This window comes from Coffea eugenioides, chromosome 8 (genome assembly GCF_003713205.1).
Source record: "Coffea eugenioides isolate CCC68of chromosome 8, Ceug_1.0, whole genome shotgun sequence".
Classification (NCBI taxonomy): domain Eukaryota; kingdom Viridiplantae; phylum Streptophyta; class Magnoliopsida; order Gentianales; family Rubiaceae; genus Coffea; species Coffea eugenioides.
The window spans coordinates 9040696-9054629 of NC_040042.1; the positions used below are offsets into that span (position 1 = coordinate 9040696).

Genomic DNA, 13934 nt, shown 5'->3' on the forward strand with positions numbered 1-13934 from the left:
AAGAAAAATAATGAAAGAATAATGATGAGCTAGTGTCGCAGAATTAATTACTTTTTCTAAATCTAAATCCACTTCGCCAAAAAAAATTTTGCTGCAGCAACTGGATGAAGATATACAAAGACCAATATTAATCCTACAGCTTGAAATCTCAACTCACAATTCTAATGCATATGTGTCAGTAGTGCATGAGCATCATCAGCCGGTTAAAGGCTTTGCGGGTGATTGCTTGTGGTGAGGGATTTTTCATTTCTTTTATAAATATTTATGAATGTACACATTTATTATATCCTTTACTTACATAAAGGACCTAACCGCCAAATGTGACCGAAGGACTAGAAACATCAAATCAAGGTATGATGATTAAATAAATTTAGGAGGACAAAATCCAACTAATTAATGTCTTAGAACTCCCTCGTGAATCCAATTTCTCTAAAAAGGGAAAAAAATTCTCTGAAGAAGAATTTATTTTGTCGTGTAGGAAAGAATAGTAGAATCTCTTAAGCAAAACATGTTTCCTATAATGGTGGAAAGCTATGGAGAAGGAGAAGTTATATCATTTTGAAATTACGATGGTTAGATATTTCACGAGATTGGAAAGAATTACCTACCATGGAATAATTGTTGGAGGGGGTTTCGAATATTTTTTTTTATACCAAATGTCTTAATTTTTTCTCACACTTGGTCTGAAAAGGAAAGGAAAGAATCCAGTGTCATGTGGGCCAAAATTTGGACCTAATGATTTCAAGTTAAGATTGTAGGAGAATGTCACAAATCCTTTGCTTGTAACTTGTGAGATTTCTTCCTTCGAAAAAAAAAAAAAACTCGAGAGACTTCTAAGAGTTAGCTTGATTTTACGTAATGTTCAATCCTTGTGCACTACACAACCTGGAAAGTAAATGCAAGAACTTAGCTTTGCTTTCTTATCAATATAAGTACTGATTCCTAACCTATTATTAATACTTTCTCCTGTACACTGGACCACCAGCGTTGCAAAAGGTTTCGCCAATATAAATTAGCTTCTTTCTTTGGTTCAATTCATCGAAATATTTTCTTCTGCTTAAATTCAAAGTTTTCAGAACGTAGCTTTACAATATACAAGGAATTTCTACATATTTGTCGCATCCGTTGTCGCCTCGCAGGAGTATTCATTCCCTCTCAAGTAAGTGCTTTTAACTAGTTGATCAAATAATTACTCGGTTGCAGTATAGCTTCCACTGTTTTTTTTTTTATTATTGGAACATTTTTCCAGCTAATTCCCTCTTTTCTTGTTTTATTATGTATATATTTTGCACTTTGCTTATTGATCTTGACGGGTTTCAAATTCGTCTCTGGCTTTGTCTGATGGTTCAGTAGCCTGTAGTTAGGCTTAAGACATGTATTTCGAGCAACCCGTCCATTAACAAATTTTTTTTTTAAGTTGTTGCGTGCAAAAAGAAAGTTCCATATTCTTAATTTAGGTTTGCACTGATTTTGAAATTTCCGAGAAGAGAAAATCCATTTAACTGGTTGATCAAATAATTGTTTGGTTGCAGCATAGTTTCTCCTGTTTTATTTTTTTGGAACATTTCTTCAGCTTCTACTTTTTTTTTTTTTTGGGGGAACATTTCTTCAGCTAATTCCAGCTTTTCTTGTTTTATTATGCATATATTTTGCACTTTGCGCTTTGATCTTGACGGTGTCAAATTCATCTCTGGCTTTGTTTGATGGTTCAGTAGCCTGCAGTTAGGCATAAGACGTACTTCGAGCAACATTTCCATTAACAATTTTTTCAAAAAGAAAGTTCCATATTCTTAATTTAGGTCTGCACTAAGTTTGAAATTTCGGAGAAGAGAAAATCCATTTAAGTTGTTTGCTACATGATGTCGCCTTTGTCACCAAAAAGATGGTTTGTACGTTAATTTTTTGATATGTCTCTAAAAAAGTAGGGAATGGCTTCAATAATTCCTCAACTTTTACCAGTGATTTTTCTATTTGATCTCTTAGGTTTTAAAATTGTCTATCAGGTTCCTTAACTTATAAATTTGGTTCCAAATTGTTCATATGATTCCTTCCAAGCCAAATGCAAGCGTAGTAACGTTCATTTGATTTCAGGTATATTTTCCTTCTCAAAGTTTGAAAATAAAGTATATAACCATATTGAATAGTTTTTTGGTTAAGTAAATTATGGTTGACCAAGTTGAGTAACAAAAAAATAACACTACTCTTGTAAAAATTTACATAAGGTAAAAAAAAATTACTCTTTAGTACATCACAAGCTTAGCATTACCTTATGCTTATAAATTTTTCTACATTTGTTTTCTGTTATTAGTATGCCATCATCATTATTATTCTATTAAAGCCTAATAAACCTAAACCAGTAAATCTAAAAGTAACATCAATCTAACAAGAATAATGAAAACTTGTACAGAAATAAATAAAAAAATTTTCTTTCATCAATTTAACATTTTTTTAAGACAATACTATGGAAAAGATGATAAAATGTGAAAACAAAATATTGTAAAATGATTAAAGTAAACAAAAATTCCTATATCTTTCTTCATCTTCTTCTTAATTTGTTCACTTCTTTTTAAGGTACCCTTTTTTGCTACACCTGTCGATGGAATCCAAATAAATCGATTAGCCCCATAATAGAATGATAATATTTATACCAATATACTACACAAATCAATAAAGGTAGTGAATAAAAATCAATAAAATTAGTGATTCCTTGCCTACTACTATTACTTTCACCTGTATATTCGACCATAGCTGCAAAACTTTTGCTAGAAATTATTATCTTTGTCGAAATCTTCATCTCTTCTACTTGTTAATTTGCTTCTTTCTTTTGTGGAAATTATCATTTTCATCCTAATATTCTCTTCTGCTTAAATTAAAAATTTTGAGTACATAGCTTTCCAACATACGGGGAGTTTCTGCATATTTATCAGAGCTATTGCAAGAGTATTTAAACTTTCTCGAGTAAGTTCTCATGCTCTTCTAACTTGTATATCAAATAAAATTTTGGTTGAAATATAGCTTCCACTATTTTGTTCTCCAAATATCTTCTGCTAATAATTTGTTTGTTGTCAAATAAATTTTTGGGCTGGAATTTTTCTTCCACTTTTTCTTGTATAGTTATGCATATAGTTTCCGCTTTGCTTTTTGATCTTGACAGATATTGAATCCGTCTCTGGCTTAGTTCTATGAGTTTATAGCTTCTAGTTATGCATAAAGTAATATTTTGGGTGGCATGTCCAACGAAAATATTTTTTAAGCTATTGAGTGTAAAAAGAAAGTTCCATATCCCTAATTTAGGTCTATATTGATTTTTAAATTTTGCCAAAATAAAAAGAAAAAACATTTAATTGGTTTGCTGCATGATGTTCCCTTTGTTGCCAAAAAATTACATGGGTTGCTTTTGGAAATGTCTCTAAAAAATTGGGTATCAAAGTTCAATAATCTTTCAACTTTCAGCAATAATTTTGTTGCATCTATCAAGTCCTTCAACTTATAAATTTGGTTTTAAATGGTCGCTCCAAATCAAATCCAAGTTTGGTAATATTCTTTTTGCTCTTAAGGTTTGATTTTTTATTTTGCTTATCATTGTCTAAAATCAACTATTTTAGACATTATAGGGATTTACTTTATTGTATGATACTTAATAGTTTAAGTACTTAATAACCGAATAATTTGACTAACAAAAAAAGTAATTCAAGTGTATTTAAATAGGAGATTATTTGAAATACTATTTGAAAAAATTTGCTATAGCACTATTTGAGATATGATACATGTGAAATATAAAAGTAGTTTAAAACGTAAAAAATTGATTGAAAATTGTATTTGTGATGCAAACAAAATATTATTTGAGATAATTTTGTTTTTCCAAAAACACACACAATATTTCTAACGATTTACATATACTAAAAAAATGAAAAATTACTCTTCAACACATGAGAAGTTAGCATCGCCTTATGTTACAAATTTTGCGAACTCATTTAGTCTTGTTACAATGTCATCATCATTATTATTCTGCTTAAATTCTAATAAACCTAAAAAAATAAAAAAGAAACATTAATCCAACAAGAATAAGAAAAGATTATATACAAAATAAATAATAGAGATTTATTTAACTATTTAATGTTTTTGTATAGTTGTTATTGTAGAAAAGAACATCATAAAGTTTAACAATGAAAAATTACAAAAAAGATACACGTAAATAAAAATTCCACTATCTTGTTTTGAATTTTTTTCTTCTTCTTCTTTGTGTGCTTCTTTTTTAAGTACCCTATTTTCGCTAAACATGTCATTGGAATCTAATATATCATTTAGCCCCAAATTAGAATGATAATGTGCACAACAGTAGATTGGAATTAATATGCTCAGACAAAATTCGTTAAAGGAGATTGTTATCAGGGTTTTTAGTTAAATCATTTTTGTTACTCTTCCATCTCTCCCCACACACTTATCACCCCTTACTGTCAGGCAAAAAATTTGAATTCTGAACCTGGAAGTAGTGAAGATTCTAAGAACCCTCCCCTCACCACTAGTAGTCAAACTAGTTAACAACTCAATATTTATCGAAACCATTAAGTGGCAAATTTGACTACTTTATAAGTTAACTTGGGAGGAGCCAAACTTACATTAAAATGAATCTTAGTATTATAGAATGCAAATTGTCTTGATTAGATTCAGTCTTTGGGATGAATTAAAACCAAATTCAAAATTTTCAACACATATTAAATTATTCAAATAAGTCAACTATTAGATACTTAACTGAAATTATTAAAAAGGACATGTATGTTTTATATTTAAAATTAGAGTAGGAAAATAGACATTAAATTGAACCTTAGTGGGAAAGTAAATATTACCATAATGAGATTTAGCTTGGATGGACTATTCATAACTTAATTTCTAAGTTGAGGAACTCAATAAACACTTGTACAAGTTGAAAGACCAAATAAAATCATTGGTAAATGATGAAGGACAATTGGGAATCATTCACCCAAAAATTTTACTCCAGATAAAAATGGTGTTTGAAAGCATTTCCTATAAATAGTAATGTCCATTTTTCCTTGTGAAAACCTCGAGCTTATAAAACCCTGTAAATGAATAAAGGTCATTGCCTTTGTATGTGCTCCTATCTCACTTTAGGCTTTAATGTTGAAACATCCAAAGATTCCATTTTCATTGGGACTCTATATCGTACACTTTGAACTCTTCCTAAAATTCATTCACCAGGATTGTTCCATTTTTTTTTTTTCATAACATTCTTGATAAGTTGGTTTTGGAATAGGGACAATACTTCATTTAAATCGGTTTTTTTTAAAATTATCTTCCATGGCTCATGATTCAAAGACTAAGCTCCATGCATGATCTTCCACCGCATGTATGTATTTTGTTAACACGTTTCTCGAATTTGTAACCATGCATGTCCACCAATTATTCTGAAAACATTTCTTTGATTAATCGATAAGTATTCTTGGTGGTCATTGACTGGCTGCCTAAAACGAATCCGAACAATGTTTTCATGTTATCGTAGAAGATATGTTTTCTTCGTTTACTAGTAACAGAAAAACAGCTTTTGCTTATAACTATGTTGCAATTTTTCATTTTCTATAGGGTTTATCAAGTTATAAATCTCTAATAACTTTATTAACATTGATGTAACTTGCTTTAAATGTGATTTTCAGGTCACACGTGATGGAAGCGTTTGTGGGAATTCTCGTAGATACTTTGAATTCCATGATCCAGAAGGAGCTTGGATTGCTTTGTGGCGTTGCAACTGACATGCAAAAGCTTTCAAGCTTGCTCTCCACTACCAAGGCAGTGCTTGAAGATGCAGAGCAGAAGCAATTCACAGACAGGGCGATACAACTCTGGTTTCAGAAGCTCAATGGTGTTGCCTGTGAAATAGATGACGTATTGGATGATTACGCAGCTGAAGCCTCAAGAATCAAGTACAAAAATTCTGGTTGTTTTAGTTTGATGTGTTACCCTGTAGCAGGAAACTTAGTGTTTCGTCACAGGATTGGGACAAGAATGAAGGAGATCCTTGAAAAATTTAATGCAATAGCTGATGAGCGAATAAAGCTTGGTTTGAGTGATCAGAAGCGTGGGAGCTATTTCAATGCAAGCCGTGAGACTGGATCCACGGTAAATGAACCTGAAGTTCTTGGAAGGGACGAGGAAAAAGAGCAGATCGTACGCATCTTGACGAAAGAAAAAGATAGAGTCGATCAAAATGTATCAGTGCTCCCTATAGTGGGTGTTGGAGGCCTTGGAAAGACAACACTTGCCCAATTGGTCTTCAGTGACAAATGCATAACCGAGCATTTTGAGCTAAAACTGTGGGTTTGGGTTTCAGAGGATTTTGATGTGAAGAGGATAATAAAAGTCTTAATTGAGTCTGTAGAAAGACTTCTATTGGAGACTTAGCCTTGAATATTCTCCAAGGAAAGCTTCAAGAGTTGTTGAGAGGGAAAAGATACTTGATTGTACTGGATGATGTTTGGAATGAGAATCCAGAGGAATGGGAGAAACTGAAATCTGTTCTGGAATGCGGATCAAAAGGTAGTTCAATTGTCACGACAACTCGCATGGAGAAGGTTGCCACAATAATGGGCACATTACAAACTCATTATCTGTCGAGTTTGTCAGAGAATGAGTGTTGGTCACTATTTAGGCAACGGGCATTTGGCCATCAAGAGGCTGAAGAATATCCTAACCTTGTAGTTATCGGAAAAGAGATTGTGAAAAAATGTGGTGGTGTTCCGCTGGCTGCAAAGGCTCTTGGAGGCTTTCTACGATTTAAAAGGGAAGAAAATGAATGGAACTCTGTGAAATGCAGTGAAATTTGGAACTTACCTGAAGATGAAACGCGTATCTTGCCCGCGTTGAGATTGAGCTACCTTAATCTTCCGGTAGATTTGAGAGGTTGCTTTGCATATTGTGCAGTATTTCGCAAGGGATCTAAAATTGAAAAAGAGGAGGTAATACATTTGTGGATGGCAAATGGATTGATTTCATCTAATGAAACGATGGAAGTGGAAGATGTTGGTGATGCTGTGGTGACTGAACTACATCATAGATCATTGTTCCAAGCTGTGGACAAAGATGAATTTGGCCATGTTCTCATTTTTAAGATGCATGACCTTGTCCATGATCTGGCTCAATCAGTAATGGAGGCGAAACACGGTGGAACAGAGTCAAATAGACCCATTAGGCTAATGGTGGCTTTTCATATTACAAGCGCATGCATTGACCAGTTTTCTTCTTTCTTGTCAAAATGTGGTTCCCTGAGGGCACTCATTGTAAGATCAATGCCGTTGGAGGAAGCAGGGTTTACAGAGTTGCCACCTGCAGTAAGCAAACTGAAACATTTAAGGCATCTAAATCTTTCAGCATCTTTAATTGTTGAACTACCCAATTCAATTTGTGGCTTGTGGAATTTGCAAATTTTAAACCTGAATGGTTGTGTCCAACTTCAGAGTCTACCCAAAGGCATGAGATTCCTCAGAAATCTTCGACATCTTTGTCTACAAGACTGCTGGGGTTTGACTCACATGCCAAGTGGAATTGGGAAGTTGATTTGTCTGCGGACGTTGAGTAAGGTCGTTCTGAGTGGCAAAAAAGGCTTCCAACTAAATGAGTTGCAAGACCTAAATATGCTTAGAGGAAAGCTAATAATTGAGCACCTTGAGAGGATTAAAGACAAAAAGGATGCAGAAGAAGCTTGTTTAATTAAAAAAGAGAGTCTCCGCGAGTTGTATTTGTGTTGGGATTCCGAAAGAACGCTTCGACAGTACAACGATGAGGAAGTGCTTGAAGCCCTCAAACCCTGCCCCGACCTTCAATTGCTGTGTATAGACGGCTTCAAAGGTTCATCATTTCCATCTTGGATTTCAACTGTAACAAATGTTGGTGTGAACGAAAGTTCAACTGAGTACATATATGGGGCCCAGGAGAGTACTGCTGCAGCCTCTGCAAGGTCCTCGTCAATGAAACAACTGGAGTTATTGAACATGCCCAACCTAAAAGGAATGTTAGGAAGAGAAGTCCAAGGTACTCTCGGGGTATTCTCTCAACTTCAATACTTGTCGTTTATGAATTGCCCAACGTTGACATTGCCATTGCCACGTATGCCATCCCTAGAGCAGTTAGACGTCAAGTACTGCCCGAACATGGCATGGGCTTCAATCTCCAATCTCACTAGTCTTCAATGCCTTATAATTGAGTCGATTGAAGGATTGAGTTGTTTTCCAGAAGAGATGCTACAAAATCTTAGTCTTCTTGAATCCCTGGGTATTGGTGACATGAAGGGTCTGCGAGCCTTACCTGAAAGCTTGGCTAGCCTCACGGCTTTGAAGAAATTGACCATCAGGGAATGTCCCGAGCTGGAGTCTCTGCCAGAAGAAGGATTGCGAGGCCTTGCCTCTTTGCAGGAACTCCGTATCGAGAAATGCTATGATTTGGTGAGTCTATCAATGGGGACTAAAGCCCTCAAATCCCTGACTCATCTACACATCAAAGGGTCAAACGCGACAGCTCTGCCAGAGGAAGTCAAACATTTCCCTACACTACAAAAACTGCATCTGATTGGTTTTCGCAATCTAACTTCATTGCCAGACTGGTTTGGAGATCACCTCACTTCTCTTCGACACCTAAATCTAGATGATTGTCCGAAGCTTGAAACACTCCCATCCAGCATTCAAATGATGACAACACTCCAAAGTTTGACTATAGAGGAGTGCTACCTACTGGGTCCACGGTGTGAAAGGGGAGGAGAGGAATGGCACAAAATTAAGCACATCCCGGACCTGAAGATTCTGCATTACAATTAATATATGGGTGTGTCTGCTTATAACATAATTACGTAATAAAGTATTTGTGTACTGTCCTGTAAGTGTGAAGAAGACCAACACTTGTACCTAATTGATACAATGCCTAGTTGATATGAATTCAGTCATTTGCTAGAGCTTGGATTAAATGAAGAAGATATTGGGATTTGATTGTAGTTCTAGTTTTTTTTTTTTCATAATGTTATTACTTTAGACCATCCACATTTGAAAATGTAAGATTAATTATGAAAAATAAATAAATACAAGAAAGTGTAGGGAAGATTAAATAAGAAAAGTACATAAATGTAAGAGCGAGTAATAATTATTATTATGCGTATATACATGATAGGTTAGATGAATTTTAGATGTGTTACCCAATTACTAGGCATGTCAAGCAATTGATTTGGACCGACATAAAATTTTTCAAAGTACATATGGACCTATGCATTGAAGTTGCAAAATTAGAATTCTAAATAGATATGATTGGAAAATTCTCGATGTGGAAGTTGGAAGTTTGGAAATTCAAATCATTGCAATTTTCAGCAGTCGCACCTTCCTCTTCTTAATGAAACTATAAACTGCAAATCAAAGTGCACGTTAGTATTGCATTCTTATGGATGCAAACAATTAGGACCGTGGCGTAAAAGGGGAGGAGCAAATGGTATAAAATAGCGATAGTGTCTTTAAAAAAGTCTTAAAACGCCCATGGCAGAAATGGCAACTATGTCAACAGTCTGTTTTGATCATTCTGGTAGTGACCTAAGTTTCTTCAAGGAAAGATCCAATTATAGGAGACCAGAGTTGCATTAGGGAGAGAGTGATTGGACTTTGCAACATCAGGATTAACTGCTGAAATTTTACAAATGAATCATTGGTCAAAAATCAATAAACCTTGCAGGTCTCAAAAGCAAACATCTTATTAATAAAAAAAAAAAGTATCTTTGCCTTTCAACATTTGGCTCACTAGGAGGGACAAGGAACATAACTTTACAGTTTTAACTATCTGGGCGAAAGGCAAGCAAACAAGTATCTTCATCCTACCAAAACAATAATTGGTGCAAAATGTCACCTAGGAGGCGTTTCAGATGGCTGACCATTCACTGCAGGACTTGAGGGATTACATGAACAGCACCATCACTCATACCAAGAGCAAATTGGCTGGGAAAAGCACTACTGCTGCTGCTACATTTGAAAACTCACGTCAGATCCATAGAAACGCACCACTTAAAGACCAAAAATCCTGTGTAGACGAACAGACCATCACAAGAGTATATTGCACTTGAAATGGAGGCAGAAAGTGCGTCTCATGGATACCACTGCAATAGAATAAACCGTTTAAATCATGACAACAAGGAGGAGAGCACTACAATAGAGCACTGGACAGAGATCACTAGTTAACATGATAATTTTGCATCTACTTTGGAGAGGAGTAAGGAAACTGGCTCAACATTAGGGATTTGATTAAAATAATCTTAAAATGCCTAAGGCAGAAATGGTATTGACCTAAATTTCCTCAGGAAAAGATCGAATAAAAAGGGGCCAGAGTTGAATTAAAGAGTGATAAATTGGACTTTGTAGAAGAGCAGGATAAACCAATAATCTATTGAAATCTATTAGTGGTTGAAAATCAGAAAACCTTGCAGGCCCCTAAAGCAAACAAACAACCAATCAAAATTGTATCCTTTGCATTTTTTAACATTTAGCTCAAACTAGGAAGGGACATGGACCATAACTTTACAGATAACTATCTGGGCAAAACTTGAGCACACAAGATTCTTCATCCTATCAAACCAATAACTGATGCAAAATGTCACCTAGAAGGCGTTTCACATGGCTGACTGTTCAGTACAAAACTTGAGGAATTAGACGATACATTCAAACTAACCCAATTTTGGCCTTTGCATCCAATGGCTCCATCACATGAACTGCAGCATCACTCATACCAAGTGCAAATTGGCTGGGGTCGGACAGATGTGCCATCAGATTTGAAGCTCATGTCAAATCAATAGAGAAATAGATCATTTAAAGGTGGCATATCAGATTCAACAATTTTTTCCGAATCATATGTAATTGCAAGGCATATATAATCAGAATTTCTGCACTATATGAATAATATAAGCATATCCACAAATTACACAACTAAATAGTAAAATTACTATAATTTCCCGTAGAAAATTACCAAGCTATTTTAGTATTTAGTTTCCTAATTTGTTTTGGTAGCTTATTTGTTTAGTTTCCATATTAGATTAGGAAATCTCAAGTTAGTTTCCAAATAAGTTTTGGTTTGCAATTATATTTGTTGTAGGAAACTTTAGAGTCTCTAAATTCTAGCAGTCTAGTAGGTTATTAATAGAAGTGGAGAGTTGAGTTGAGTTGAGAGATTAGACTTGAGAGAAAATCTCATAATTGAGATTTGTGAGTTGTCGTGAGTGAAACGACTTGATATTTGCTACTATTGAGTTTTGAGTGAAATAAATTATTGAGTATTTGTTCTCCTCCTCTTTCCACATATTTTTATAAGGAAAAGAGTCCTAATGGCTCTCCAACTCTTTTCCAGATTAAGTTTTAACCCTCCAACAATTAACGATAAAGGTTTGACCCTCGATCTAATAAAATAGTATATTCGTGGTCCTTCTGTCAATTCCAGCAGTTAAAATTGACAGAAAGCATCATCTTGTAAGATGCGCGACCAAATATCAAGGGTATTATAGTCTCTTTCCCAGGACAGAGTAAAAATCTTTCACCACTGATTTTCGAGTAAAATTACACAACTAAATATATGAGTAAAATTACTATAATTTCCCCATACTATACTACATGAATATCAATTTTATCTCTTCTTATCATAATAAGATATTAACTCAGTAACTTTTGACATCGTTGAGGGTTTATATGTATAAATGTAAAAAACAAATTAGGATAAAAATAGTTTGTTATTTTCTGCATGACTCATGAGATATGTCATAATCGTTCATAAATTTTAGAGTTTATTACAAATGGTAACTGTTTGAGAGCTATAATATTTTAAACTTTTTTACGTGCCTTATGCTATTAGTTATAAAGTATAAGTATTTTAAAATATTTTCAAAATGTACAAAATATTGTAGTTATTTAGGACTAAGTGTAAGAACGTATACTGCAGGTATAATATGAATTTACATTAGGTTTTGACCATTTGTCACGAAACAATTCAGTGTAAGGCCAACACATGATGTGAAGTAAAGAAAACATGGTCATTTACTTTTGGCAAAGTAAAATATTTAAAAAAATTTTCCTATACCATATTTGAGAAATTTCAACTTACTTAGTCAATAGGTGCAAATGGTGCTCTTAGGAGAGAATCATGGAGTGATTGAAGAAAAACATGTATCCTGTGGCGGTGAAATGTTTTGGAAGAGAAGTTATCTTACTCAAGAATAAGAAAAAATCATATGTTCAATAATTTTCAGAGCGATCATATGGTTGTAACTACGAATAAGAAAAAGATATTAAGTATAGGGTTTGAAAACAATATTGAGGATAGGACTTGAAAACAGACTAAACTTTCCTACAAAAATACTTAAATCTTATTATTTGAGCCAATTCTTGTTTACAATTATAAGGACAAAAACGACAATAATTTACTGTCCCATTGGCCAATATTTCAACCTTCTCAATCAATTCAAGATTGCAAGATAATGCCACGAATTCTATATCACCCCTAAGACTTCCAAAAATTAGGTTGATACAACTTGTCCTAAAACTTATTTTAACTGTGGATTTCTCGTAATTTCATTTTAGTATCTTTATTTTCAACTTAAAATAATCTTGTGAAAAAAAAAGCTTAACTGTATAAGCAAAAACAAAAGAAGCATGGTTATCATCAACCTTCACTTGTTCTACCGGTAAAGTTCACTGTTAGCTTCCAAGTTCCTACTCGTGAACCAAATTTCTAGGATGGAATCTAATTTGGGTCCCCATGTTCAAAAGTTTATCACTAGACAACCTGAAAAGGCATGCAGTAATATTTTCACTCTACTTTATCAAGCAATTGCTTGGAAATTTGTAAATGAGGTGTCAAAATGGGTGACTTGGGCGGTTTTGGATTGGGTAAAATGGGTAATGGGTATAAGTGAGTCAACTCATTTATACCCATTTAATTAGATGGGTATAAATGGGTAAGTCAAAAAATGAATTGGGTAACCCAATTACCCATTTATAACCTATTTATTTTAACCGTTTGTAAACTCATTTAAATTCATTTTTGCAAACTAAGTTATCAATTTATACCACTCTTTGTACCCATCATTAGTTTTAAATATTTACTTATAATGTTCAATAAACTTAATTACCAATTTTTTTTCATTTATACTCTGTCACAAAATTACCTATTATTTAATAATTGAATAATAAGAATATAAAATTTGAACTAAGTACTATAAAAATTAATATAAAAACTTAATCCCCCCTAACATTTTTTTCATATATAAATTTAAAATTTCATTTTATAAAGATAAGAAAATAGGCTAAAATTTATCATAAATTGGTAATGCTAAAAAATGAGCAAGTTAAAAAAGTAAGAGAAAATAAAATAATAAGATAAAACCAACAAATAATAATAATGAAAAAAAAAGTAGTTAACATCATGACAAAATGAAAATTTTGAAAAAAAAAAGTGGGGGAAAAGAAGAGACTTGGGGGGAAGAGAATTCTAAATGGATTAATTGGGTTTGATGGGTTACCCAATAATACCCATTTAATATTATTGGGTAACCCATTTATATCCATATACAAAAATTTAAGATACTCATACCCATCTATTCATGGGCGGGTATGGATAAATTTAGTTAAGTGGGTTGATTTGCCACCTCTATTTGTAATCTATAGGTCCACCACATTCAATAATTGTACTACTACACTGCTAGGAAACTCACTACTTTCTCCTCAATAAAAGACCATCTCCATTGCCAAAAAGCTTTGCATACACTTATTGTTTCTATATCGGTTCAAATTTTCATCTTCCTCCGAATATTGTTTCTTAAACTTTACATCAGATCAGCTATTCCCAGCTTCGCGAAATATTGGGAATTTTCCGATATACATCAGATCAGCTATTCCCAGACGTTTCTTTTTTTCTCT

At 33.6% G+C, this 13934-nt stretch overlaps 1 protein-coding gene across 1 annotated transcript in view; it reads left to right on the forward strand.

The window, feature by feature from the left end:
- Positions 1–1104: 1104 nt before the first annotated feature.
- Positions 1105–13934, forward strand: part of LOC113780170 (putative disease resistance protein RGA1) — a 34966-nt gene continuing 22136 nt past the window's right edge. Inside the window, exon 1 of the mRNA XM_027325985.1 lies at positions 1105–1159. The gene's annotated coding sequence lies outside the window, so the exon portion shown is untranslated. The remainder of the gene's footprint in view (positions 1160–13934) is intronic.